We start from the raw sequence: 27,174 nt of genomic DNA, 5'->3' as shown, positions 1-27,174 counted from the left end.
GTATCTGTCACAGTTACAAGGTTAGCTACACTTCTGTGCCCTTTCTGGTCTCTCTGAATGGACCCCATAAGGTGCCTTCAACTAGCCTGTGGTGCAATTCCGCAGTTCTCCCATTCTTAGACCAAACTCTGGGCTATAGTATCCAGTGTGTCAGTTGCGGTTACTGAGCAAGTCAGAGTGAGTTCTGGCACCTGCAGTTCTTCCCTTTAGGAATGTGTGACCAGTGCGAATTTGTGACAAAACAGTCCTCAACACAAAATTATTGTTTATTTTAAACTGTGGGAACAAAGCACTTAGAGAAAAAGAATGTTAAAACAGGTGACATGCATGTCTTGCCTTACTTAAAGCCTTACCATCCCTGATGATCATCTAGGCAGGCCTAACTTCTTCAGATATCCCAGTGTCCCTGTGACTCAGTCTCTTGGACCAATAAAAGATATTACTTAACTTACTTTGTCTCTGATATTCTTACAGTGACCATCCTAATAACTAGGTCAATATACAGTATTCAAAAATTATTACAGAGCAGCTCCAATTCTGTCACAGCATCTACAGTATTTGGGTTGACGAAGAACTGTGCACATCCAATAATTTTTGTTTCCCCAGCCAGCTTGTTCTTCTCATCCACCTGTTATGTCTATTTTGTTACGCTGAAAGTTCTTAGGGGCAGAGATTGTTTGTACAGTGTCTAGCCCAGGGGTTCTCAAACTTCACTGCACTGCACCCCCTTCTGAAAACAAAAGTTACTACACAACCCCAGAAGGGGTAACCAAAGCCTGAGCTTTGTGTGTGGGGAGTGTGTGTGTGTGTGTGTGTGTGTGGGTGGATGGGTGGGGAAAGCCGAAGCGCGAGCCTGGGGGCTTCGACCTTGGGAAAGGAGGCTCGGGCTTTGGCTTCGACCCCAGGCAGTGGAGCTCAGGCTTTGGCCCCATACCCCAGCAAGTCTTACACCAGCCCTGGCAACCCCATGAATACAGGGTTATGACCCACTTTATGGGCCTTACCCACAGTTTGAGAACCGTTGGTCTAGCACAATGGAGGTCCAAGCCTGTTTGGCCTAAGGTGGTACTATTATATTAATATCAATGAATGATAATAAAGTTTTGGTCCATATTGAATCTATGATTAAAGAGCCAGATCCTGTGCAGCTTTATGGTCCCAGCCTGTTCTACCCTACACTATTTGACAACATAGGTCCAAGTTCCAGGGGGCATGGGGCAGGGGGGAGTGAAGGAATGCAGGAGCCAGGCATGGCAGCCTTGCATCTTCAATACGCTAGGTGAATTCCCATATGGCCAAATGGGTCTGCTTTCTGGTTCCTTTGTGCTGTCACAGGGACAGGTACCCACAAGAGAATCTGGTTCAAATATCTTATTCGTAATAACAAAACCCAGTCTTCTGCAAACTTAAGCTACAAGACCTCAGAACTTCTTCTGTCACTTTATACTGTTTTAATTTTATTTTTATTTGGTTAGAAGACTACAACTGGAAGAGTTATTAGAGCTGCCTGCATAATCCAAAAACTCAGGTGGGTGACCAAGTTACCAAATGCATTTGGACCACTACTGTTGTGCTTTTTCCTTTTTCTCTGTATGTCCATTTTTAATCTTCCTAAGTCTCATAGAGTCATAAAGTTTAAGGCAAGAAGGTATCACCAGATCAGCTTCTCCGACCTCCTGTATAGTATAGTCTCTTCTCAGTCCGTCTCTTCTTTCTGTGTATTTATCTCTTTACTTCTGCTCTCCTCTTTGCAATTCACTCTGGTTCTTTTCCGTGCACATCTTATCCTTTTGCTTCTTCAGAATTAAGGTATACAGTTCAAGAATAAGAGTAGTACTCTGTTTCTGCACCAAAGTCAATACCCACTTAAACACTGAGGGCAAGATCCTCACCTACCATAAATCAGTGGCGCTCCACAGAGAAAAATGGAGACGTCAATTTTCAGGAGCTGAAGATCTGTCCCAGATAGGTTAGGGATGACACTGGACAGTAATGTTAAATACTGTGATTCAAGTCTCCAGAACACTATTACTAGCTCAGAATTACTTTATAAAGAGGCATAAAGAACTAAATACCTTAAAACTGAGTTAAGGATAAATGTGATTCTTTAAATACTCATGTCCACACACGCATGTGCATGAGTGCACACACAGCTTATTTAAAATGTTATTTCAAATTTGTGAAATTTGTTGACACATATTTATATTTTTACCTGATACTCTCACCTCCCCAATCAGACACCCAGCATGTTCAATTTTGACTTCTGTGACTCTCCAGCATTCTTAATAAAATAATAATATCATCATTTAGCTCTTATATATCACTATCTCCATTCTACAGATGAGGAAACTGAGGCCCAGAAAAGGAAGGTGATTTGCCCAACGTCACACAGCAAGCCAACAGCAGAGCTGGGAACAGAACCAAAATCTCCTGAGTTGCCATCCTGTGCACTATCCACTAGGCAATACTGCCTTTTAGATCTACACTTGTTGCTACAGATCAAAGCGCTGAACATTACCTAATGAAATCCTCAAAATGTCTGTTTGAATTAGGTTGGCCACTAATGTAAAGCAAGCCTTATTTTGGATGGGTGAGACGATAGCATGGAGACAAAGTTAAATCCCTTAGACCAGCTATAATCAGTTAAGAGGCTTAATCAATGTATTTCAATTAAAGGCAATGTGTGCGGAAGAGAAATAAGCACAGGACTGGGTATCTTCGGCTATCCCTCGATGTGAGGATGATGTTTGCCAAGGGGGTTCATTGGTGGGTTATTAAGTGTCTGAGGAGCCCAATTTGTGCCCTGCAGATTTTCCCATAGAAGTGACAGGTGTAATCTTGGAGGAGACACAGTTGTTGGCTGGACTGTCGTGCCCTTTTTTTCCTCCTTTGTCTCTGTCTCATGAGCATGTCTGTTGTCCTCAAAGTGAGCTGTGGCTTGGTGTATTGTGTGGCGCAACTGTGATCTATTCTGCTTCGAGTCCTCCCAGTTTGTTGGGTTGATACCTCCCTTTTTAAGGTGTACTTTTGAAGTGCTTCTGCTGCCCTCCGCGAGCCCTTCTTCCCTGACTTAACTGACAGAAGAGTACTTGCTTTGGGAGGCGAGTGTCAGGCATACATACACAGTGGACAGCCCAGCAGAGTTGGTGTTTCATGACCTGCGCTTCTATGCTGCTGATGTTGGCTGCAGAGAGAATGTTGATGTTAGTGAGTCGCTCTTCCTAGCTGATCCTCAGAACCTTCCCGAGGCAGCACTGTTGGAACCACTCCAGCCGCTTGAGATGTCATCTGTAGGTTACCCAGGTCTCACACCCACAGAAAAGGATGGGGGACAACTGCCTTGTAAACCAAGATCTTGGTGCCTGTTTGCAGATCCCTGTCATTGAAGACTCATTAAGTAGTCTTCCAAAGGACGTGCTGGCACAGCAGATCCTGTATTCAACTTCTGGGTCAGCGTTGGCTGTTCGGGAGAGGTGGCTGCCAAGGTATGGAAAATGGTCCACATTTTCCAGAGGTTCTCCAGTGAGGATGATTTGTGGAGTATAAAGAGTAGTTTGTGCAGGTGAGGGCTGGTAGACTACCTTGGTTTTCCTGATGTTGAGAGAGAGTCCCAGGCATGATAGGCATCTGCAAAAAGGTTTAGGGGGTAGTATGCAGGCTCTGCGTGTGCGAGAATGACAGTCATCTGCATAGGGAAGGTCAGTGATGCCAATTCTTGTGATCTTAGATTTTGTTTGGAGATGTCAGAGATTGAGGAGTTGACCATCCATACGATACTCAATCCTGACTCCATTAGGAAGGTGGTCACGGATGAGAATCAGGATCTCGGCAAGGTAAATGGAGAAGAGTGTTGAAGCAATGACACAGCCTTGCTTGACACCAGTGTGAATGATGAATGGTTCAGTCTCAGAATGGTGGCAGTCATCCCATCATAGAGTAGTATGATGATGGAAATTAATTTCTGTGGACAGCCAAACCTACACAGCACCTTCCATAGAGCATCACGATTGACAGAGTCAAAGGGCTTGGTTAGATTGATGAATGCCACGAATAGTTCCTGGTGTTGCTTTCTGCACTTCTCCTGAATCTGTTGTGCCATGAAGATCATGTCAGTTGTGGTCCTCTCTGATGACCCTCGGAGCTACATCGTCTGGAGCTTTCATATTCCTGATAGGGTCCCTCTTGGTGAGCAGCTCTGAGGTGAGGCTCCTTACTAACCGTGGTCCAAACTTCACAAGATCCCAGTGGTGGATCAGGCACATATAGAGGACCTTTTAATACTCTGCAGCTGTGAAGGTGAATGAGGGCTGCAGCAGGAGGGAGACCCCTGGTTGTCCTGGATCTCCTTGCCCTGTCGAGTCACATGTGGTCACCACCAATGCACCGGTCTCCCCACGTTAAAAGATTTCAGGTGCAGGCCTCTGTCAAAGGGCTCACACCCACACAAAGACCGGCAGTGGGGAAGAAAGGAGTGGCAGTGAAGACAGGAGCAGTGATTTCTGGCAGTCTTTAGTCACAAATCTGCACGCAGGTGGCAGCTATGTGATGGTCGTCTTGTGCTTCAATGAGAGAGAAGTGCATTTCAGGCAGCAGTGGCTGTGACTGAGCAGATCTTTTTAGGATCCCCCCTTCTCACCCCAAATGGGGAGGGGGCTAGAAAAAGTGCCCCAAACATAGGCTGTCTCACACTTTTCCGACTGGATGGCTGCACCGAGTGGGATCATTCAACTCTATGGCCAAAACAAGAGATATAAGACAATGAATTTCATCACCTGGAATGTCCACACCCTTATGAACTCTCAGCACAGTGAATGCCCAGAAAGAAGAAGTGCCATAACTGCCAGTGAACAGGGAAGACTCAACATTGACACTGCAACTCTTAGTGAGATGGCGCGGGCTGATGAAGGCCAATTACAAGAGGAAGGAGGTGGCTGTACCTTCTTTTGGAAAGGAAAGCCACCTGAAGAGAGATGCATTCATGGGATTAGCTTTGCCATCAAAAATAAGATCGCCAGTCGACTTTTGGAGCTTCCTGTGGGGATCAATGAGCATCTCATGACTCTTTGGCTCAAGCTCAGCAACAACCAATATGTCACAGTCACCAATGCGTATGCCCGAACACTTGATGATGAGGAAGACAACAAGGAGCAGTTTTATAGTGCTCTCGATGGAGTCCTCATGGCTACACCTAAGGCAGACAAACTGAAATCTCCCAAGAGGATCAATGCCAGAGTCGGAGAGGACTCTCAACTCTGGAGTGGCACAACAGGCAAAGAAGGGGTGGGAAATGTAAACCTGCTCATCACAAATACCATCTTTAGGCAGAGTAACAAATTTAAGACCACCTGGAAACATCTTCGGTTCAAACACCGGCACCTCCTTGACTATGTTATAATCAGAGCCCGAGATTACTCCGATGTCTGTATAACACAAACCATGAGAGGTACAGATCACTGTTGGACAGATCATCCATGAGTAAGATCAATCATGTAGCCTCAGCTCGCTTCACCACACCGCAAACACCCAAAAACTAAGCAAAAGCGGTATAACATCAAAGCACTTCAAGATCAAGTCAGCTACAAGATGTTCCAGCAATATCTGTCTGAGAAACTCTCTGATTTGCCTGATAACATAATTGACATTCAAGAACACTGGGATCATCTTAAAAATACCATTCACATGCATGTACTGAAACTATAGGATATTCCACTCATCAGTACTAAGACTGCTTTGATGAAAACAAGGAAATCCTAGCATTAATTCAACAGAAAATAATTGCATTCTGTAACTGGCAAAATGATTCCACTAACCAACGAAAACATGAGACTTATCACGGCTCAAAGCCAAAGTCCAAAGAAGGCTATGTGACATCAAAAATAAATGGTAGCAAGAGAAGGCTTCTGAGGTCCAGGGTTTCGTAGATCAGGGTGACACGAGAAGCTTCTTTCAATCATCTCCAAAGACCCAACCCCCTCATGTTCCCAGGCTGGCTCCATCGTCCTCAAGGACTATGAGGTCATTAAACACCACTGGAAGGAGCACTTTGAGAGCCTACCAAACCGCAAATCCATGGTCTTTGAAGACACCATCAAGTCTATTCTACAATGCTCAGCAATGGAATACCTTGTTCACCTTTCAATTTTCATATTGATCCCCAACTTTTCCAATTTAGCTAATAATTCCCCATGTGGAACCGTATCAAATGCCTTACTGAAATTGAGGTAAATTAGATCCACTGCGTTTCCTTTATCTAAAAAATCTGTTACTTTCTCAAAGAAGGAGATCAGGTTGGTTTGGCATGATCTACCTCCATATCCTCATTCCCATTTGTCATCCTACCATTATCCCTAAGCTCCTCATTAGCCTCATTGAAGACTGAGGCAAATTATTTGTTTAAATATTGGGCCATGCCTAGATTATCCTTAACCTCCACTCCAGCTTCAGTGTTTAGCGGTCCCACTTCTTCTTTCTTTGTTTTCTTCTTATTTATAAGGCTATAGAACCGTTTACTATTGGTTTTAATTCCCTTGCAAAGTCCAACTCTACATGGCTTTTGGCCTTTCTCACTTTATCTCTACATGTTCTGATCTCAATAAGGTAGCTTTCCTTGCTGATCCCTCCCATCTTCCATTCCTTGTAGGCTTTCTGTTTTTTCTTAATCACCTCTGTGAGATGCTTGCTCATCCAGCTTGGTCTATAACTCCTGTCTATGAATTTTTTCTCTTTTCTTGGGATGCAGGCTTCTGATAGGTAAATACCCCGTTTTTCTCGAATGCTGGTCCCAATGGGGATTCACTGTGGATGACTCCAGTGTGTAGGTGGGATGCGAGGAAGAACTCTGTACCCCAGTTTGGAGGACTGCTGAACCGAAAGAAGCATCCACCACTGAGAGAATCAGGTAACAGTGCCTGGTAAATGTGTGGATGGAGCAATTTGTTCTTGACAAATCCATGATGACTGTTGCTTATCTCCTTATTATCTTCAAGGTGTTTGCAAATTGATTGCTTAATTATTTGTTCCATTATCTTTCCAGGGTACTGAAGTTAAGATGATTGATCTTTCCAGTCCTCTGGAATCCTCCAGTCTTCCATGACTTCTCAAAGATAATTGCTAATGGTTCAGATATCTCCTCAGTCAGCTCCTTGAGTATTCTAAGATGTATTTCATCAGGCCCTGGTGACTTAAAGACATCTAACTTGTCAAAGTAATTTTTAACTTGTTTCTTTCCTATTTTAGCCTCTGATCATACCTCATTTTCACCGACATTCATTAAGTTAGATGTCCAATTGCTACTAACTAGCTAGTTTAATCACGCTTTGTTCCTTGGCTTTATTAATTTTGTCCCTACATACTTCTGTTACTTGTTTATATTCATCCTTTGTAATTTGACCAAATTTCCACTTTTTGTAGGACTCTCTGTTTAGTTTCATGTCACTGAAGATCTTCTGGTTAAGCTAGGGTGGTGTCTTGCCACACTTCCTATCTTTCCTACATAGTGAGACAGTTTGCTCTTGTACCCTTAATAGTGTCTCTCTGAAAAACTGCCAACTCTCTTGAACTGCTTTTTCCCTTAGATTTGCTTCCCATGGGATCTTACCAACCAAGTCCCTGAGTTTGCTAAAGTCTGCCTTCCTGAAATCTTTATTATGCTGGAAGTGAGATTCTCTTGTCCAAGGAATCCCTGTTAGGAACACAGAATATCTTCAGCCAGGCCTGAAGGCAGTGCAAGGAAGCCTGGTGAAGGGGGTCACATACTTACGTGATGCCATGTGGCCTAAAAGAAACAAGCAGGACTGGACTGTTGTTTGAGGGCTGAGTTAAAGCTAGATACTGTGATCTGTGATAATAAAGAATAACTGGATCTTGCTAGCATATATATACTGTCCCTGGAAATTTCCACCACATGCATCTGAAGAAGTGGGTATTCACCCACGAAAGCTCATGCTCCAAAACGTCTGTTAGTCTATAAGGTGCCACAGGATTCTTTGCTGGATCAGATAGTTTACCTCCTGTTTGAGAACCCTCTCATGAGAGGAGACCCTGAAAAGGGACAGGAAAGGAACAGACAGGAATCTACTGTGTAGACACTTGAGATGATATCCAGGACCCAAGTATTCAAAGTTAGGTATCATCACATTGGAAAGAAACAGACAAGCGAACCACCAAAAGGGGCGAGGGTGACATAAATGGCTGGTAGTCTGCAATATCTAAAAGTAGTCTGGCTGACAAAAAAGTTTTCTGCCGAAGAGATCTAATCTGTTGGCATCCTTAACCAAAAGTAGTAGGTTTTGGCTGGTGTAGTCTGGTCCACTCCATGATTTCTTATACCACCAGAAAGTTCAGGTTTGATAAGAGAATAAATAGTCTGACCCGTTAGAGAGGAATAAAGTATTTCTTTTTTGGCCGCCTTCAGGGTCAGGGTGGTCTGTGTGTGTCAAATGTCTTTAGTAGGCTCCAAAATGGCCTAATTAATAGTGAGTGCGACTTTGGAGGAAGCTGTCGACTGGAGAATGACCAGGAGCTTTTGTGGGGGATCCTGAACTTCCTCCAGCAGGTTCTTGAGGGTGTCTGTGATCCTCCTTGGCAGCTCTTGGAACTGCTTTTGAGGAAGAGGTGTTAAGCTGATTCGGCAGTACCAGCTGCTTTAGTTGCTCTGACTCCTCTTGTTCCTCTCCCTGCTCCAGGGGCAGTTCTTCTACTGGTATTCTTTGATAAGTGCAATACCCACGGTGTTCAAAGTGTAGGACTACAGTAAGGAACCCATGCACTCCAGTAAGGCAGGTGGGTGGGATCACAGTGATAAAGGGCAGATTCCATGGTGGGTACCATTGATCCTTTGTCATTACGTAAGATTCTCATGAATGTAGGGATCCCCAAATAGCCCTGGAGGCCCCATCTGGGTTGACATGCAAAATATGAACCATCGGTGGAACCAGAGGTACTGGTTCCTGCTCTTCTTCAAGATAAGAGTCATCAAACTCGAAGGGTGAAGCCATCTGTACTGGCTACCTTTTGATGGCTTGGCCAGAGGTGTAATCAGGTGAATAGATCCCTGACAGTCAGGGTATCTACATGTCCGCTAGTGCTTGGGATCAGTGAGTGATACATGAACAGTGCAGTGATGTCTCTCACTAGCACCAGGTCTGACAGGATTGGTGACTCCAGATCTGTGTAAATTGCCATATCTTTGAGAAGGGCACACTGAGCTCTGACAAGACTCTTTGGTACTGGATCCATTGGTGCAGGCACAGGCATGGCTGTCTTGGTGCAGTGTGGAACTGCTGGTGAAAAAGGCCATTAGTCCTTAGAGTCCTTACCTGCTTTTGAGGACAGTTTCAGAGCACTAGACACTCCCAGTATCAGCAGTGCTATCACACGAGCTCCAGACAGGCCAATTCTGGGAAGTGGAGTCTCATTTAGCCCTGCAGGGGGTCAGGGAGGAAGCAGCCCTCTTTTCAGCAGATTTATGGGACATTTGGTCTGTCTTCTTGTGAGGGTGCTTCTCCTTACCCTCACTGTGCCTCTTTTTAGAAGGGGAACTACTCAGAGGATCCAGTCAACAAGGTGGGGAGCAGCAAGGCCTTGGGTCCAACCAAGGCCTCCTGGAGAGCTCCATTAGTCTGAACTCCCAGGTCTGCCTAGTACAGGGGAAAGGAGTAGCAGATGTCACATGCTGATGGGATGTGTGACTGCTCCAGGCAGAAAAGGAAGCTCATGCACAGGTTGCTTACCAGGAGGACCTGAAGGCACCTGAGGCAAGGCTTGAAGCCTGGAACTTTGGGGATAAGTGCCCCATATGTTGGAGGGACCCCACACCCAATGCCTATTAACTAAACTATGACAATTAACACTAATTATAAACACTACAAAGAATTAAAACTAATTAACTATTTACAATTTTTTACAGGAAAAATGGATCTAGGAATCTAGAAGACACGGACAAAGGAGGGTTCAACCAACAGACTGCAAGTGGCAGAAAAGATACTGGAGAAAAAGACAGTTCATGCTGTCCCTTATGCCCTCAGTTTGTAGCACAAGAAGGCACGGGGTACAGGTGTGGACTAACAGACACTGCTATTGAAGCATTTTCAGATACAGGAATTCAAAGCAGATGCACACCCACAGTGAATAACCATAGGGACCAGCATGTGACGATGAAAGGGCCAACAGCCACAATACACGCTACTTACTCCATTGTACTGTACAAGACACAAATGTGAAGAAAGGCCCTTCTCCAAAGAGCTTATAATCCGTGGCCAAAACGCCGCAACTGGATCTAAATAGACAGATTCTTGTCTCTGTGAGGAGCCCCCTTGAAGACAGTGGGCACAGCATCTGCCTGTGAGGCCGCAATCACAGGAGCATGGCCTCCAAGACACATACACAGAAAACATGATGTACTGCAGTACTCAGAAGCAGAAGTTAACATGGACACTGAAATAAATATTAATCTCATTTTTCCTGCTCATAATGTAAGAACTGAGGTTTTTGGAGTGATCTCAATAATCAGAGGGTGGATCATTATATTCTAGCAAGAGGTGCAATATTATAGATATTCTAGCAAGAGGTGCAACAGAAAGACCAAAACTAGACAATCATAAGGATAAGAAATAACTGCCTTATGTGAGATACCACCGTGTGACAACTGGTGATAAATGATGACTTTTTGGTGGTGAACACTACATTTTGGTCTGTTTGTACAACACAACTTGTTCTTTAGGGAAGCTGAGGCTCCACTCGCTCTGTGCCACCACGTTTAGGAAGGGAAGTAACAGTCTTCTGGTGATAGTTCTCCACCTACTCAGGGTCGGGGAATGCAGTTAGCAAGGGAGGGAGGGCTCCTTACACTTCTCTGCTTCAGTGTGCAGTTAGGCTCACATAACTGAGCCCTGAAAAAATAAGGCAGGTCCTATTAAAGTCAGTTGAAAGAGCGCCATTGTCCTCAATGGGAGTCAGACTGGGTCTCTAGATACCACAGTGATATGTACCTAAAGATGTCTTAGTTTCTAGGGACAGACCTTCATTTATACATCGAATGAAAGTAATGGGAAGTGAAAGGGAAAATGGAAATTCTCCCAGAAATCCATGGAAAAATGATTTTCATACTAAAAGGAACAGCGTAATACAACTGTTATTCAGTTTCTTATTCGTATTCTTATATTGTGTCCAACACTGTGTTATCAGGGGTCCTAGAATTGGAATGAGGAAAAGTAGTTTGCTTTAAATCCAACACCTTACAGGCATTTTCACAGAAGGCTCACAAGGATAAATTGAGTGGTTTTGCTAACGGAAGTAAAAATGTAAGAGATGGACTGAAATGCTTTTTAAATAAATAAGTTTACATAACACTATTTAAGCGCTTCAATCATTAAGGCCCAAACTTGGGAATCAGTGGACAAGCCAGATAGCAAAGCTATTCTCTAGTGATCTCTGCAGAAGACCAGATGAGGAACAATCTCTCTCCTCCATGATGCTCGCGGGTGTGCTTCAAGACACTCCATTCAAGAGATACCTACCTCCTGTGCAGATCCCCTGCACATATCCCACTCCCTCAGACAGCAGTACCACATCAGGGATCTGACTTTCACAAAATACATGGGTAGACTTAAAAGTTATAAATAAATACTTTCCAAAATAACATATTTGAAAATCATCCCCTCTTTTCCTTATCTACCAGGACCTGAATGCTGGACTGAGACTTGATGACATTGCACAAATACAAAAAAGTACAGAGCTGAATTCTTTATACTGCTCTAGGAGTGTGATGGCATGCACTTGTAGGAGACATGCAGAAAAATAGTGCTGGCAGTAAAAACTTCTTTCTGTTTGTTCTGAAAGTATTTATTTATATGTTTAGGGTCATGCATGTATTCTGTTTGGATTAAATTCACCAAGGTTCAAATGGCCAAAGCAGAACACCAATCCTCACCGCTAAGCCTCACACTGTTCCCTGACAAGGAGAAACACAGAAAAAACAAGCTGCACAGGATGGTCATCATTCTCCATATGCCAGATAGGTGTTCCACATGTCACCTATGCATTGATGAAGCTGTTGTAGGTGGACTGAGGAAAAGGCTACAGTTCTGCACTTTGGTGATCCAAAACCTCACACAAGGGGCACAAAGGGGCTGCATTAGTGATGACCTTTTTTTGAATCTTTCATACAGATTTCTGCCATAACCATTCTGAAAATATATGCACAGAAATGATCCTGTCTAAATGGAATGTTTTCTAGACTTCATAAGGTCTGAAGTTCTTAGTTCCTTAGCTAAGCCCCAAAATACAGCACATGAATTAATAGTGAATCTGACTTTTTATTTTTTTTAAATACACTTTTATATATACCCTTGGGCAGTAAAACACTATAATGTAGCAATTCAATGAGACTTATATCTGTTTGACATTGCTGCGGCAGCTGCTGACAGAGTTAAGAGGTAATCCTGTCTGTTCATGCTTTACATACCTCAGGCACCATACAACCTCTTCTAATACTCATTATCTAGGTCAGTTCTGACATAAGTAATAATTTTAATGCAGAAAAGCGTTCCAAGTTCCAGCTATTAAACCTACATGCCCACTCAAACAACTTCATTAACTTACAGTTAAGGTTGCTAGACTGCATACCGTCAATGCAAACCATGAAAAGCAAGGAATTAAACAGTCAAGCCACTTAACTCCTGTCTACACTCAGATAATCAGTTCCCCTTTTCAAACACAACTAGCTCCTTTCACCACCCACAGGCAAAGAAATAACTTACCTTAAATTAAAACATAAGGCTGCAATCTTACAAACATTTGCCCAACTTTATGGGTATATAGTCTCACTGCATGAGTAATTTATGCATGTCACTCGTGTATAAAGTTATTCACTCAGTGTGGCTCCACGTGTGTGTAAAGTTACTTGTGAGTTTGCAGAATAGGAAATTCACCTCAATGATTGTGAATTTATTACTGGGACATTAATAAGTCAAAATTTAACATACTTTTAGATGCTTTGCAAAGGCAGTATTTATTTAGGCAGTGATTCAGAAAGCATCCCAAATCAGAAGAGCACTTGCTTAAAAAGAAGGATGTAATTAAGTGCTTTCATGAATCAGGATCTTACATACCTCTATATCTAACATACCGTAAGTTTTCATTACAGAAGATGCAAAAAAATAAGATTAAAAAATCACCTCTCTTATGCAAACACCATGATGTTATTATCTTTAACTATCTATTATCTTCAACCTACTTTTCAAAGGTAAGAAATAACACATTATTAGGATGTTTCATATTCAAATACTACAAATTACTGTATCAATTCAATAAATCAGTATTGCTTTTCAGGTAGAAAGCAAGTCAGTATTATAAACTGGACTGTCTTGCTTTCATTAAAGTCTAAAACTGCAGAACCTGTTAACTGCTTTTTGCAAAAATGAACTTTTTACACTTTAACAAACACAAGCATGGACATTACAGATTACCTTCTTAGAAAAATATCATGGGAACTGTGATTGTCAAACTCTGCACAATATTTACAAACATTACCCTTAATAGTATTTAAATAGGACCTGGTAATTTGTTTTTAGTGCCTTGAGCAATGAACAAAAAACTTATACCTTGCATAGTAACAAGTACTGTAGAAAGAATTTAAGATGAGTTTGCATTCATTAGCAAGTATCTACTAGGGAGAAGCACTGCTGTTTTCAAAAACTGTTTGTATTGCTAGTGATAATAATCTTATCCACCAATCATAGTCATACTCAGTTCATGCTCAGCGATTACATCACATGCCATACCAATGAAAAGCAACCAGCTCTGGGATGAAATGTGGCAATCATTCTGCAACACCAATATTGCACAACAGAGTTCTTAGGAGAGGAATTATCCAATGGAAACTGCAGGGGCAATCTAACTGGCAGAATCTATCAAATGGAATTTGGCAAGACACCTAATTCTTGCAAAAAGAATGGTGAGATCTTTAATTGTGTGTTTTACCACTGATTTCTAATCCAAAGCAAATCACACCAGATTATTGCTCTTCATCTCTAGCGTCTTTGCCCTGCTTCCTAGGTGCAAAAGAACTGGACAACTTCCCTATCAAAGTAATTGAGGATTCCTCCAGAATGGAGGAACCCCCTCTAGCACTGCTAGTTACAACATCCATTCTCCCCCTTCCCTCTCCGATGGTGTATTTTTGGGACTTGGCGAGGGCATAGCTGGAGTGCTCCATCGATCCTTGCCTGTGTAATGGCCCTCCACCCTAGGTCCTGCATCGATCTTAGTTCAACTAGACCTGAGGATCTCACATGTAATTAATTTAACATCCCCATAATACTTGGCTGGGCATTGGTTTCAATACAGACTTAACAAGGTGGCGCTTTTCTCTGTAAGTTACGAATATCACTGCACATAGAATCTAGGTTTTCCTGTGATTTTTTTTCATTAAGTGGCTAAGTTAATGTGATTCAACAAGATCACTGTCCAATGTCATTTGGCTGCAAATATGGACTGTATAAAGACAACATGAATGGAAATAGAATCTTAATCTATAGATGTTAAATGCCGGGATAATATTTTAACCAGGGCTATTAACAGTTCAAGACTTTTAACTCTTCTAGCACTCACATTAACTGCAGCCAGTTTCTTCACATCACCTTCCAGCAGGGGATCACAACCTCTTTCCTCCTACTGGCGCTCAAATTAATTTCTCCCATGCCTGCTTCCATTTCCCTTAGATCAAAGTTAGATTTATTTTTCTTAGAGGAGTCTGAAAGTGACTGTTAACAGGGACAGTTGACACAGATGTACCTAGGAGGGAGGGATAGCTCAATGGTTTGAGCATTGGCCCGCTAAACCCAGGGTTATGAGTTCAACCCTTGAGAGGACCGCTTAGGGATCTGGGGTAAAATCAGCACTTGGCCCTGCTAGTGAAGGCAGGGGGCTGGACTCAATGACCTTTCAAGGTCCCTTCCAGTTCTAGGAGATTGGTATATCTCCAATTATTACCGTAACCAATCCTAGGCATCTTACATTTTATGTTGCTTAGGGCAGAACATAAAGATGGAATCACAAACAAAATTAACATTAAGCAGAACATAAACAGACCTAGACTAAAGCATTAGGAAAAGTGTAGCTGTCTAGACTCTAAACCAAATTGCAGGGAATACTGATTAAATAAGATGAAACACTTCCACAATAGAAAGATCTTTGTGCTGGCCAGCTGATGCCAGCCTGTCAGCGTTCTTCAGAGGTCCAGCAACATGTGAGAGTTCAGCTTAACTACTCCCTTCTCTCATAGTCCTATGTGTCTCTGTTAGCCCAGGTGTTAAGAATCTTCATTAGCATGTTGAATATTACCTCCCTCTTTAATCCAGACATTAATACAGCACCATAATTGTGCAAAGATACAATGCAAAATTGATTAGACTCAGTATCACTTTTTTCAGATACAGTTTTTAAATTTTCCTTCTACTAATTTGCACTGGTTTATAGCTCTGCATTTCAAAGGCCTTTCAAATTTTCAACCTGAGTGAGTCATTTAACAAAAATAATATAAAAACTATCAACATAAAAACCAACTAATCAGTCCAAGAAGGACTAACACTCTGGTGCCTATAAATAGACTTATTTGCAATGCATTTCTATGCTTTTACATATAAAATGAAGAAATATTATAAATTACTACTTTGAAATTTTACTTTGGTATCAGATTTTTGTACAAATGACCAGTTTCTTATACATTTTATATATTCTTATATAGAGAATATTCTTATATATTTGTTTGCTTTATGAGTGTACTGATCTTTAAACTAATTAACTGAATGTTCACAAAAGCATAAAAGACATTTTTGTTCTTCCTAGGGTGGTCTAACACTGAATATTTACAAGACTTAGGGCTTCTAGTTTCAAGAAGTGTACAAAGTTTAGTCTACTATAAAAAACAGTGACAGGAGAACAGGAAAAACATTTTCTGAGCCAAGGCACCAACTACAATATTATCAATTTCATGCAGCTTACCTTAGGAAAAATAAAGTAATGTAGGAAAGGGGATTGATTTAACAAGATCAGAGAAAAACAGCACCTTATTCTTGTCTCTGTAACAGAAAGAGTTCATGGCTGTTAAAGAGAGAGTCAAACAGAGGGTTTTCCTTAGGCTTGGTCTACGCTACCAACTTACGCTGGTATAATTACGTCACTCAGGGGCATGGAAAATCCACACCTCTGCAACGTAGTTATACTGTCTTAACCCCCAGAGCAGACAGTGCTGTGTCCATGGGAGAAGCATTCCCATTGACATAACTCCTGCCTCTCAGGGAGGTGGAGTACCTACATCAACAAGCGAATCTATCCCGCTGGCACAGGCAGCATCTTCACTAAGCGCTGCAGTGGCGCAGCTGCAGAGCTGTTAAGTGTAGACTAGCCCTTAGTGTCATCTCTCTATTAAATGTTTCTGTGATTGTTCTCTGGAAAGAAGATTGTTCTCTGTGGATAAGCCAACCTAACCCTGTATTCATTTGCTTTGGAAGTGAGTGGTCAATAGGTATAATAGGCATTTTGCTGTTGCTATTGGGGCAATAATGTTCTGGTTCTCTCTGTGCAATGCTCACATCACTCGCCTTTGGTGAACTGTACAGAACACAGAAGTGCTTTTTACACTATGTGTTATGGAAAATACTTCATGATACTATTTCCCCTTCCCTTTTCACCTGCCAGAATTTCAGGTTTCCTTAACTTGCTTCATCACCTTACCTATTCTGTCAGGTTGGAATTCACCATGGTTTGAAACCAAATGCTAGATCTTGGAAGAGCTTCCTTTAAATAACTGATATATGCCTTTCTGCTGCTATGGTTAAAAATATACCAAGAAGAAGAGTAAACAAAGATAAGAAAAATGATCTAATAATAATAGCCAGAAGTGAACTATGCAATAATTGTACTATATTCCTCTGATTAGCAAAGCACCTTATCTGAAACAGAAGTTTTCAGATAAACCTACTCATAACCAATAGAACAACAGAAGACATTTTGAGAAGAACTATCTGACAAAGGAAAATAATTTGAAATAGCAACAAACTATTATGATAATGATAACTTCAGTCAAAACATTTCAACAATTTGGCTTATATAAAGTTAATATCGTTTATGTATAAGTAATGAGTTGTGATATGAAGAATGTCAGGGAGATTTAAATTTTCATCAAAGCCAGAGATGCCATCAGCAAAGACAGTCAGATTTTCTAACTGGTTTCTGATCCTGAAGCAAGCACATAGTAAGCAAACCAGATGTTCTGGTTTAAGTGAGACCATCTTAAGTTTTGAAACATTATCTTGTCATTCCATTATACATGCTCATTCATCCCATTTTGAGACCATTCCCTACCAGTTCAGTCTGCTTGTCCTTCAGCTTGCTTAATCAGCATTCCTAGAAACTGCCTTCTGGGGAAACTCAGCCCTGGAACTGGACAGCGTAACAAAAGGAGACCTATAGCTGTTAATTGCCCTTAGTATGTGGAGGAACTTCCCAGAACGATATTCAGAGAAGAACGCCCCCCCCCCACACACTTTCAGAGCTAATTATCGAATGGGAAGGGCACACACACGCAGCTGACTCAACCTCATTTTGGTAATCAGAAAATCTCAAGTCAATAGAATAGAATTTCATATCTGGTAATTCTTCTCTGTGATATCATCCCATCAGATAAACTCTGCCTAACTAACAAAAACAGAGCACCCATAGGAGGACAGAGTTTTGACACACTCTATAGGCTTAATGCCTCCCTTCTTTTCAGGCTACATCTACACTACAGCCGGGATCGACACTCTAAGATCGATCCACCAGCGGTCGATTTAGTGGGTCTAGTGAACACCCACCAAATCAATAGCAGATCGCTCTCCAGTCGACCCCTGTACTCCACCCCCAACGAGAAGAGTAAGGTAAGTGGACAGGAGAGTTTCTCCCGTTGACTCCCCATGATGTAGACCCCACGGTAACTCAAACTAAGGTACACTGACTGCAGCTACATTATTTATGTAGCTGGAGTTGCGTTGTGTAGGTCAACTTACTGTGGTAGTGTAGACATAGCCTCAGAGATTCAACTGAGCTGTAACTTAAATCAAAATAGAACTTAACAAAAATGGCTCCACAGAACCAAAACAGAGCTGATAAGGGCAAGGAGGGTATCTGCATCAGTAGAAGTGAACCACAGAAAGGAATTACCACACAAGAAATTATCCTTTCTGTGACTTAGTTGTGTGATCAGTACAGACCGATATCATGCTTCAGTCAACAGTCAGAAAGGAGTTACCCCACAAGAAATACAGACTGATATGTATTTATTTGCAGGTTGCAGACTGATATAATCTAAGCAACATATCTCTAACCAAAAGGCAGAGAAACAGAGAGAGGGAAATCAACACGCTAGGTGCTACACAGAGCCATCAGGGTAGTAGGATTGAGAGACCCCAATTCTGCCTCCTGTCATTAAAAACTCAACAAAAAAAGACAGATTCAACTAACAAAATGGTGGAACTGGAAAGGAACTTTACTGAAACCATAGGCTTCCATCGCTCACTGTCTGGGGCAGCATTCTCAGGAGACAAGCAGCACTACAAGGAGCAACAAGTGGTCAACTTGCATATGTCAATAAATTACTGCCTTTTTTTAATTTTTTTGACTCAATAGTCCACAACAGGCCTGGCCAAATTAACTTTATATCAAAATGAGGGGAGGCCTCCTAACTTGTTGTTCTCTGCAACCATTGGGCCACTGAACCCTTTTCAGGATCTTCAACTAGGATGACGGAGTTTTGCGATTTTCCATATTCAGTGGAATGGTGGAGGTAAATATTAATAGCCCTCACCCTACCAAAGAAAAGCACAGATTCTCTATCTGCACTCTAGGATTCTGGGCAATGGAGCAGCTTCACAGATAAAGGAAAGGGTACAGAGAAAGGCAACAAAAATAATTAACGGTATGGAACAGCTTCCATATGAGGAAAGATTAAAAAGATTGTGACTATTCAACTTGGAAAAGAGACGACTAAGGGGGGATATGATAGAGGTATATCAACTCATGAATGGTATGGAGAAAATGAACAGAGAAGTGTTACTTACCCCTTCACATAACATAAAAACCAGGGGTCGCCCCATGAAATTAATAGGCAGAAGTTTTAAAACAAACATAAAAATGGCCATACTGAGTCAGACCAATGGTCCATCTAGCTCAATATCCTGTCTTCCAACAGTGGCCAATGCCAGATGCTTCAGAGTAAATGAACAGAATAAGTAATCATCAATTGATCCACTCATCACGCATCCCCAGCTTCTGGCAAACAGAAGCTAGGGACACTTCAGAGCATGGTTTTGCATTCCTGCTCATCCTGGATAATAGCCTCCATAATGGACCTATCCTCCATGAACTTATTTTGTTATTTTTGGACCCTGTTATAGTCTTGGCCTTCACAATATCCTCTAGCAAAAAGTTCCGTAGGCTGACTGTGCATTGTATGAAGAAATACTTCCCTTTGTTTGTTTTAAACCTGCTGTCTATTAATTATGTATTATGAGGAGTAAATAACACTTCCTTGTTTACTTTCTTCACATTAGTCATGATTATAGACTTCTATCATATCCCCCCTTACTCGTCTCTTTTCCAATCTGAAAAGTCCCACTCTTATTAATCTCTCCTCATATGGAAAGCTGTTCCATATCCCTAATCATTTTGTTGTCCTTTTCTGTACCATTTCCAATTCCTAAATATATATTGTGAGATAGGGTGACCAGATCTTAATGCAGTATTCAAGATGTGGGCATACCATGGATTTATATAGAGGCAATATGATATTTTCTGTCTTATTATCTATCCTTTTCTTAATGATTCCCAAGATTCTTTTAGCTTTTTTGACTGCCATTGCACATTGAGTGGGAAGTACATAAGTAAGTACTTCACACAACACACAGTTAACCTGTGGGACTCATTACGAGGGGAAGCTGCGAAGGCAAAAACTACAACTGGATTAAAAAAATTAAATAAGCTTGTGGAGGATAAGTCCATCAATGGGTTTAAGCCAAGATGGTCAGGGATGCAACCCCATGCTCAGCGTGTCCCTATGCCTCTGACTGCCAGATGCTAGGACTCGATGACAGGGACTGGATCACTTGACAATTTCTCTATTCTGTTCATTCCCTCTGAAGCATCTGGTGCTGGACACTGTCAGAAGACAGGATACTGGGCTAGCTGGACCATTGGCCTGACCCAGTATGGCTGTTCTTATGGAAAGGAGATTAGGGTAAGGTCCACAGTTTTTGGGCTTTAAGCAGGAATTAATGCAGGGCAGTCCTATGGCCTATGTTATGCATGAGGTCAGACTAGATGATCAGTTATGGCCTTAAAAAATACGAGTCTACTTTATTAGAGAAATATAGGCAAAGATCAGTGAGAGAACAGCCAGCTCCACTATTTCACAGGCCAGGGAGATTCCTTCCAAAGGACCACCACCTTCCAGGATGTTAGAGGAAGGCAACAAAGCTGAAAAGCTCAAAGGAAGTAAATTGTGTGAGCCTAACACTAATTTTGGCTTCAGTGTGGGAAAGTAATTTTGGCTGGGGAGAAACAGACAGCAGCTTCAAAGAGTCAAGACACCAAGGGAGAAGCACAGAGCACACGATGTGAGTACCTGACCTCTGGCAGGCCAGGCCTGTACCACACTATCCCTTGGAAAAACTCAGAATAAAGGAAAAAACACTCCTAGCCTCCTCACCCCATCTGAGCTTGATGTAGAGAAGACTGCCCAAAGCCTCTTTATTTCTGGACGACAGCACGACGTAGACAACCTCGTGTAAAAGACCAATCTCCTAGAACATCACTTTTTCAGAAGTCACAATGATAGACTGAGTTGATCTGGGAGAGGTGACGGTCTCTTGTGACATGAGGAAGGAGAAAAAGTTACAAGGACTGGTGATTCTAAAGTCACTAGTGACAAATCCACAAAACTACACCCTTTATGGCCAGTTGAGCAGGTGTACTCTGTCTTGCAAAGGAACCTCAGATTGGTAGAGAGGGTAATGTAGGGGAACATACACACACTAGGAAGAAACTCCATTAACTGGAGATGTTGCCCTGTGCTACTGTCACTGGGTCTTGGACTATGCAACATAAGTTTGTGGTTTTCTGAGTTCTCCTGAGACCAAAATACATCTCTGATCACCAGGACCAAATCTCTAGATCAGAGATGGAAGAGGCAAGTCTTTTCCCTTAGAATCCATTTGCTGGGATGCACGGCTTTTTGGCTGCTTGATTCAGCTATTTCAGTATTTGTGGGGCGCCGAGGGAAAAAGAATTGTTGTAGGGCCTCCTGTACCTATTTTACTCTTTGAGCATTATAACCAGTTGACTTAGGCAACTACTGCTATGTTTTTAATATAAAGGAAAATATGATAATGAAGACAAAACTGATGTAAGATTACCAGAGCCATTTTCACTGTTTGAAACTAGGACATTGATGCCTTTGACCATTCCACCTGTTTTGCTGTCCAATGTTCCTGCTCAGAAAATCAGTGATCAGTTACCTTCCTCCAAGACGTGACGTCCTATTCCCTCCAGATATAAATAGAAGCCCTAGGACTCGCTATGTCTTCTACAATGAAGTAAGTTGTCCTGCCTTTGACTTAGTATCTGATACTGGTTGTGCCTATGCTTGTGTGACATTTGAGTCAGCGCATCTGAACATTATAGGCCTATGATGCTAAGTCCTTGTCTGGTTAAAAATAGTCTTTGGTTATCCCTGGAATATAACTCCACGGACTCAAAATCCTCCCAGCTGGGGAAAAACAAACTGGCACTAGTCCTGACTCTCTGAACCTTTTCTGGGAAGGAATGACATTTTAGAAGCTGACGACTTGCCTAATCCGGTAGTTCTTCTGGAGAGACGCTCTGAGGGGAGTCTTGAGGCCCTGGTTCAAGCACTACAGTCATATCTATGTTTGAACATCCCAGTATTTTGAAACACGGACCCAGGGCCGGCTCCAGGTTTTTTGCCGCACCAAGCAAAAAAAAAAAAAAAAAAACCTCCAAGAGCGCAACTGTCAAAGCAAAATAAAATAAAATAAAATAAAATAAAATAAAATAAAATAAAAAAGCCCCCCAGATGACTGCCACTGCAATTGTGCTGCCCTCAAGCACATGCTTCGTTTGCTATTGCCTAGAGCCGGTCCTGCTCCAGCCAACAGTCTGGAAGTTCTACTGGCAGGTGCTGCAGGATGCAGGCACATGTCGACAAGGAAAAGAAATACCCAGATTTTTATTATTATTTTTGAAGGTCAGGGGAGGGGCTGAGTATGACTTAGTCTGGCTTCTGCAGAAATGAAATGTAGGCACACATGAACTGGGCTTATGTCTTCTTCCCTGTGCTTCCCTATGATTTTCATGGGTGAGGGGCTTCATCCTATGCATCCCCCAAGAGTCTTCAGATACCATATGCCCCTAAGTTTCCTTCCTCTGAATATGCCCTTGAGTGGGCGAGGAGGTGTGGTTAAACAACATAGAGCTCTATGAGTGAATCAGCTGCAGGCATGGGAGCAATAACGGCCTCTCTGTAGAGGGTCTCAGAATACAAATTGGGAAGAAAGACTCATTGAAAGAGACCTTGAAAGTGCTGCTGCCAGTATAGAGTGCAGGCCTTTCTTTGTTGGCTCCATAGCTAGCTTTCTAAGCTAAGGGGAATTAAAAAAGAAAACAAACAAAAAAAATGAGGTATTGTAAAAATAAAAAATTAAATATATGCCCAAGTGCACACACAGCCCAAGTAAAAGAGCAGCCTCAAAGAGGGTTCAGCTAAAAAGAATAAGCAGTATGTGATGCTGCCAGTAGAACGAGCAGTCTGCTTTGTTCTGGCTTATTTCTTCAGAAGCAGGAAGTAAAGTGATTCTATGCAGAGACCAGGCAGGAAGGAGTCTACTCAAGAGTGTGCCAGTGTTCTGTGCTCTCACTAGTTTTCACGTCTGACTGATAAGTGCAGGAGTGACTACCCATCAGTTTGCACCACTGGCAATTAAGTTACAGAACTATGCATCTGATGAAGTGGGTTTTAGCCCACAAAAGCTTATGCCCAAATAAATTTGTTAGTCTCTAAGGCGCCACAAAGACTCCTTGTTGTTTTTGCTGATACTGTACAGCCTAACACAGCCATCACTCTGAGAACTATAAGTGACACACTAGTGTATATTAAACCTATCACTGTTTACATAATTAGAGGTCAGAGTAACGAACAACATAGATTTATAACACAGTCATCAATTGTACTGGTGAAAACGTTTGGAACCAGAACACTAACATTAGAGCTGTTTAATAGTCCAAATAGGCAAGTAATAGTTCAGAGGTCTACAGAGCTTGTATCTATGTTACATGCAATTTATGAAATGTATATATTTTAATACTGATGAACTTGAGGATTTAATCATATTTATTTTGCAGGTCACCATAAATAAAATTATTTGTTAGAGTAAAGCTTCAAAAAGTGTGTGTTCTTGAAAGTTCAGTATTTGTAATCGGCCAGATTCAGCCAACTTTACACGGAATAGCACACCTCACTACTTAAGATGCATTTAGTGAACTTTATAATAACTGTATAAATACAAGTTGCCTAAATCTCAAATGTGCTCACCACCTGTAGATTTCAGTGAAGTCAACTGGAGCTGTGGGTGCTCAGCATTTCTGATAGTTACTTATATTTAAGTATATAAATATAAAATTAGGTACCTAACTTTAGGCCACCTAAATTTGAAAATTATGTTGCAAAAGATGAAGTATTTATTTTTTAAAGGACTTATTTACAAAAATAAGGTATTTTTCTAAATCCCGAATGTTGTCAAAGTACTTTCTGACCAATGCTACTGAGTAAGAAAAGTATTTCAGACCACAGGTTATTTGAAAAATATTGTTCATAACAAGAATTTCCTAATATAATGTAATACAACTTTATACAATACAGTATCTTTCATACCAATTGCATCCCACAACATTTACTGACAGAGATAACATAATTACCAAGGTAAATCATAAACAACAGTAGAGGGAAAGAGAAACACAGAGTTATAGACAAGGGAGAAGAAGATATATTTTCAGTTTAGATTTGATATGGAATGAAGTTCTTCACATAAATCTTGACAATATTAATTTTTAAACTAGAACAAGTATTGGTTACAAAATCAAATCTTGAAACCAGTCAGAGAAATATTAGAACCACCTCTTCTGGTATCATACATTTTACTAAAAATAATTGGATGCATAATTGTCTCTCTGAACTCTGTAAATGTAGGAATCATAAGAGATTAGTAAATAACCATAAATTACTAGTCCGGATTCCCAATACCTTGACAGAAATAGAGAAAAACACTTGATTAAGTCTTAAGAGTCCAATTAGTTGTGAGGAAAATATAAAGAAGATGCTGCAAAAGACCTTAGAAAATCTAGAAAGAACATGTATCTTCACAGAAATACTTCTCAACCTGCTGTGTGTCTATGAGAGTCAATATTTTAGTCTACTGATTTAAATATGCATGATTTTTTTTCTTTTCTCTCAAGCAGACATCTAACTATTCCCATGCTCATCACTGTGTGTTAAAACCATCTCGAGATTATTTTGTAAGACTTCTGAAACAATAATTCCTCTACCTCAAAGTTAAGAAATGTACAAATATTATTTGTATCATTTTATGTCAATTTAAATCTAAGTATAAATTCACAAACATCCAGTTCTATCAAGGAGAGCTGATATTTTCCCTAAAGTATGAGTGAATTTAGGGCTAATGACAATGAGGGAATAAAAGCAAGCTCGAGACAAATATAATACAAGCAGATACTATCAGGGCTGCCCAGAGGATTCAGGGGGCCTGGGGCAAAGCAATTTTGGGGGCCGCTTCCATAAAAAAAAGTTGCAATACTATAGAATACTATATTCTCATGGGGGCCCCTGCAGGGCCCAGGGCAAATTGTCCCACTTGCTCCCCGCTCTGGGCAGCCCTGGATCCTATGCAATATCCCTCATGGCTTTGCCAGTGAATCTCAAACCTGATCTGCAACACCTTACGAGTCCAGTCCTAGCTTTCCCTTCATCAAGGAGTGCCAATGCTGCCAGATTATGTGGTGGTTTTGAGATGCACACATATAGGGCCTAAGATGGGGCCAAACTTGTGATTTTAGTTAGTATCTGAACTGCGATCTCCAGAGGTGAAAGCCTAGTGCATTGTAACCTCCTGTAATTCCTTTTTTCAGGTTACCCCAAATCCAAAACTGATGGAAGCTAAAGGGGTGAGAAAAAACTGAAGAAGAAAAAGCACAAATATCATTCTTGCTGCGCTTGCAATGTGGACAATAAGTCAAGCTCGGCTATCATGACAGAAGCCATTCTCTGCTACTGTTTAGAGCATCATTAATCCCAGTGATACTCGTCCATATAACTGACAGAAAAGTGGACTTTTTTTTTAACAAAGTGATATTTTTGAAATAATATGCCAGTGTAGGACTTCTAGACCATTCCTATTAACATTTATAATTTTCAAAAGTTAATACTTTTCTAAATGATAATTTAGTCCATAACAGAGGGGTGTAAATTTTAGTCAGCACTAGAGTGTTGTACGCTAACTGGCCCATGAGGATTTTGCTGGCATGCACTAAAAGTGCATATTTATGTCATTGCATTTCAAAAAATACTATGTTAATGCACACTCGGGAACTTTTAATGCATGCGAGCAGGGTCCACACAGGCAAACTACTATGTGACACACAAACTGCAGACTACAATTTACACCCCTCGGTTATGGACTAAAGCACCATGTGGACAAACCCATAGTTACTAAATATCAAGCATCAAATCCTCAACTTGTGTAAGATGTCGTAGCTCAGCTGAAGTCAATGGGCCTCTGACAATTTAAACCAGCTGAGGATCTGCTCCAAGTGTTATATTTTACATTTAAATAAGAATTTTACTATCCTTAAGTAAAACAGTCTAACCAAAACCCCAGTGCACTGAACTGTATATACAGATGAGATGTGGCATCCATTCTATCATGTTTTTTAACACTATTTTAAAAAGCTGATTACTGTACAATCCTTATTACTATTCCCCAGAACTTGCTACATTGCTATTTATCATTACCCTTCGCTCACAGACTTTTAGCTAGTTTTCAATCCATGGTACAGCGCTTATATCCAATAAATTTGAATTAAATATCCAAATAAGCTACAGTTCCTTGTTAAATCACTATATGCTTTATTAAAATGTAGATAGAACAGCTATTGAATTCCCTTCATCTTCTGATTTTTTAAAATTTATATATTTTTAAAAAGCCATCAAGCTTGTCTATCGTGATATTGTCCCTTGCAGATGCATGCTGTTTACACTTTGCTTTTCTGTTATTTAAGTATTTATATTGCATTCTAATTACTAACATATTTTATCCCTTAATTTTCCTCCCATTTGAAGTTGAATTTAGGTTTTTGTTTCCTGATACCTCCTCCAATTGTCAATGACTTTTCAGAAAGAATTGCCAGAAGTTCAGTAAGTTAATTAGCTAATTCCCTAAAGGCCCTGATTTGTATATGCATATTGTCCAAGTGATTCTTTTCCTCCATTTTACAGCAATAAATTACAGTTTTCAATTACTTTCTAATTGTACATTTTCTTTCTCTTTATTTTTCCTCATCAATTTTAAAGAGCAGTTCAACAGAATTGTACTTGATTTAGTCCTTTAATTAATGGGCCTCTTTTCTTTATAGAGTATCATGCTTTACTGATGAAGTGGGTATTCACCCACGAAAGCTCATGCTCCAATACGTCTGTTAGTCTATAAGGCGCCACAGGACTCTTTGTCACTTTATTCTTTATAAAGTTTCCCAATATATATATTAAAAAGTCCTTTCCTTCCCCCCACCATATTTTCTTTGCAAGCCATGGCTAGTTCTGTAGATTCTCCTTTGGTTCTCTGATGTTCCAATTTCCAATTCTTCCATCTTCAGATTTTTGAACAATTCCTTATAAAACTACACTGACTTTTTCTTGCTTTCTATATTTTATATTTCAGTGGAATTGTAATCTCTTACATCTTAATTATGATGTCTGCTAGTATGCCAGTTTTTTCCACATTCATGGATTTTCATACCTCCATTGTACGTGAGATGGTTTCTTAATTCCCC

The 27,174-nt window shown here is 41.0% G+C and overlaps 1 protein-coding gene across 8 annotated transcripts in view; it reads right to left on the bottom strand.

Annotated features, from left to right (window-relative positions):
- The window catches only part of ZMYND11 (zinc finger MYND-type containing 11), a 142,458-nt gene that overhangs the window by 48,329 nt on the left and 66,955 nt on the right, over positions 1-27,174 (bottom strand). The gene's annotated exons all lie outside the window — the stretch shown is intronic.

The sequence above is a fragment of the Gopherus flavomarginatus genome, chromosome 2, assembly GCF_025201925.1.
Source record: "Gopherus flavomarginatus isolate rGopFla2 chromosome 2, rGopFla2.mat.asm, whole genome shotgun sequence".
NCBI lineage: Eukaryota > Metazoa > Chordata > Testudines > Testudinidae > Gopherus > Gopherus flavomarginatus.
The sequence above is the reverse complement of the archived record's forward strand: the minus strand, read 5'-3'. Positions and strand labels throughout refer to the sequence as shown.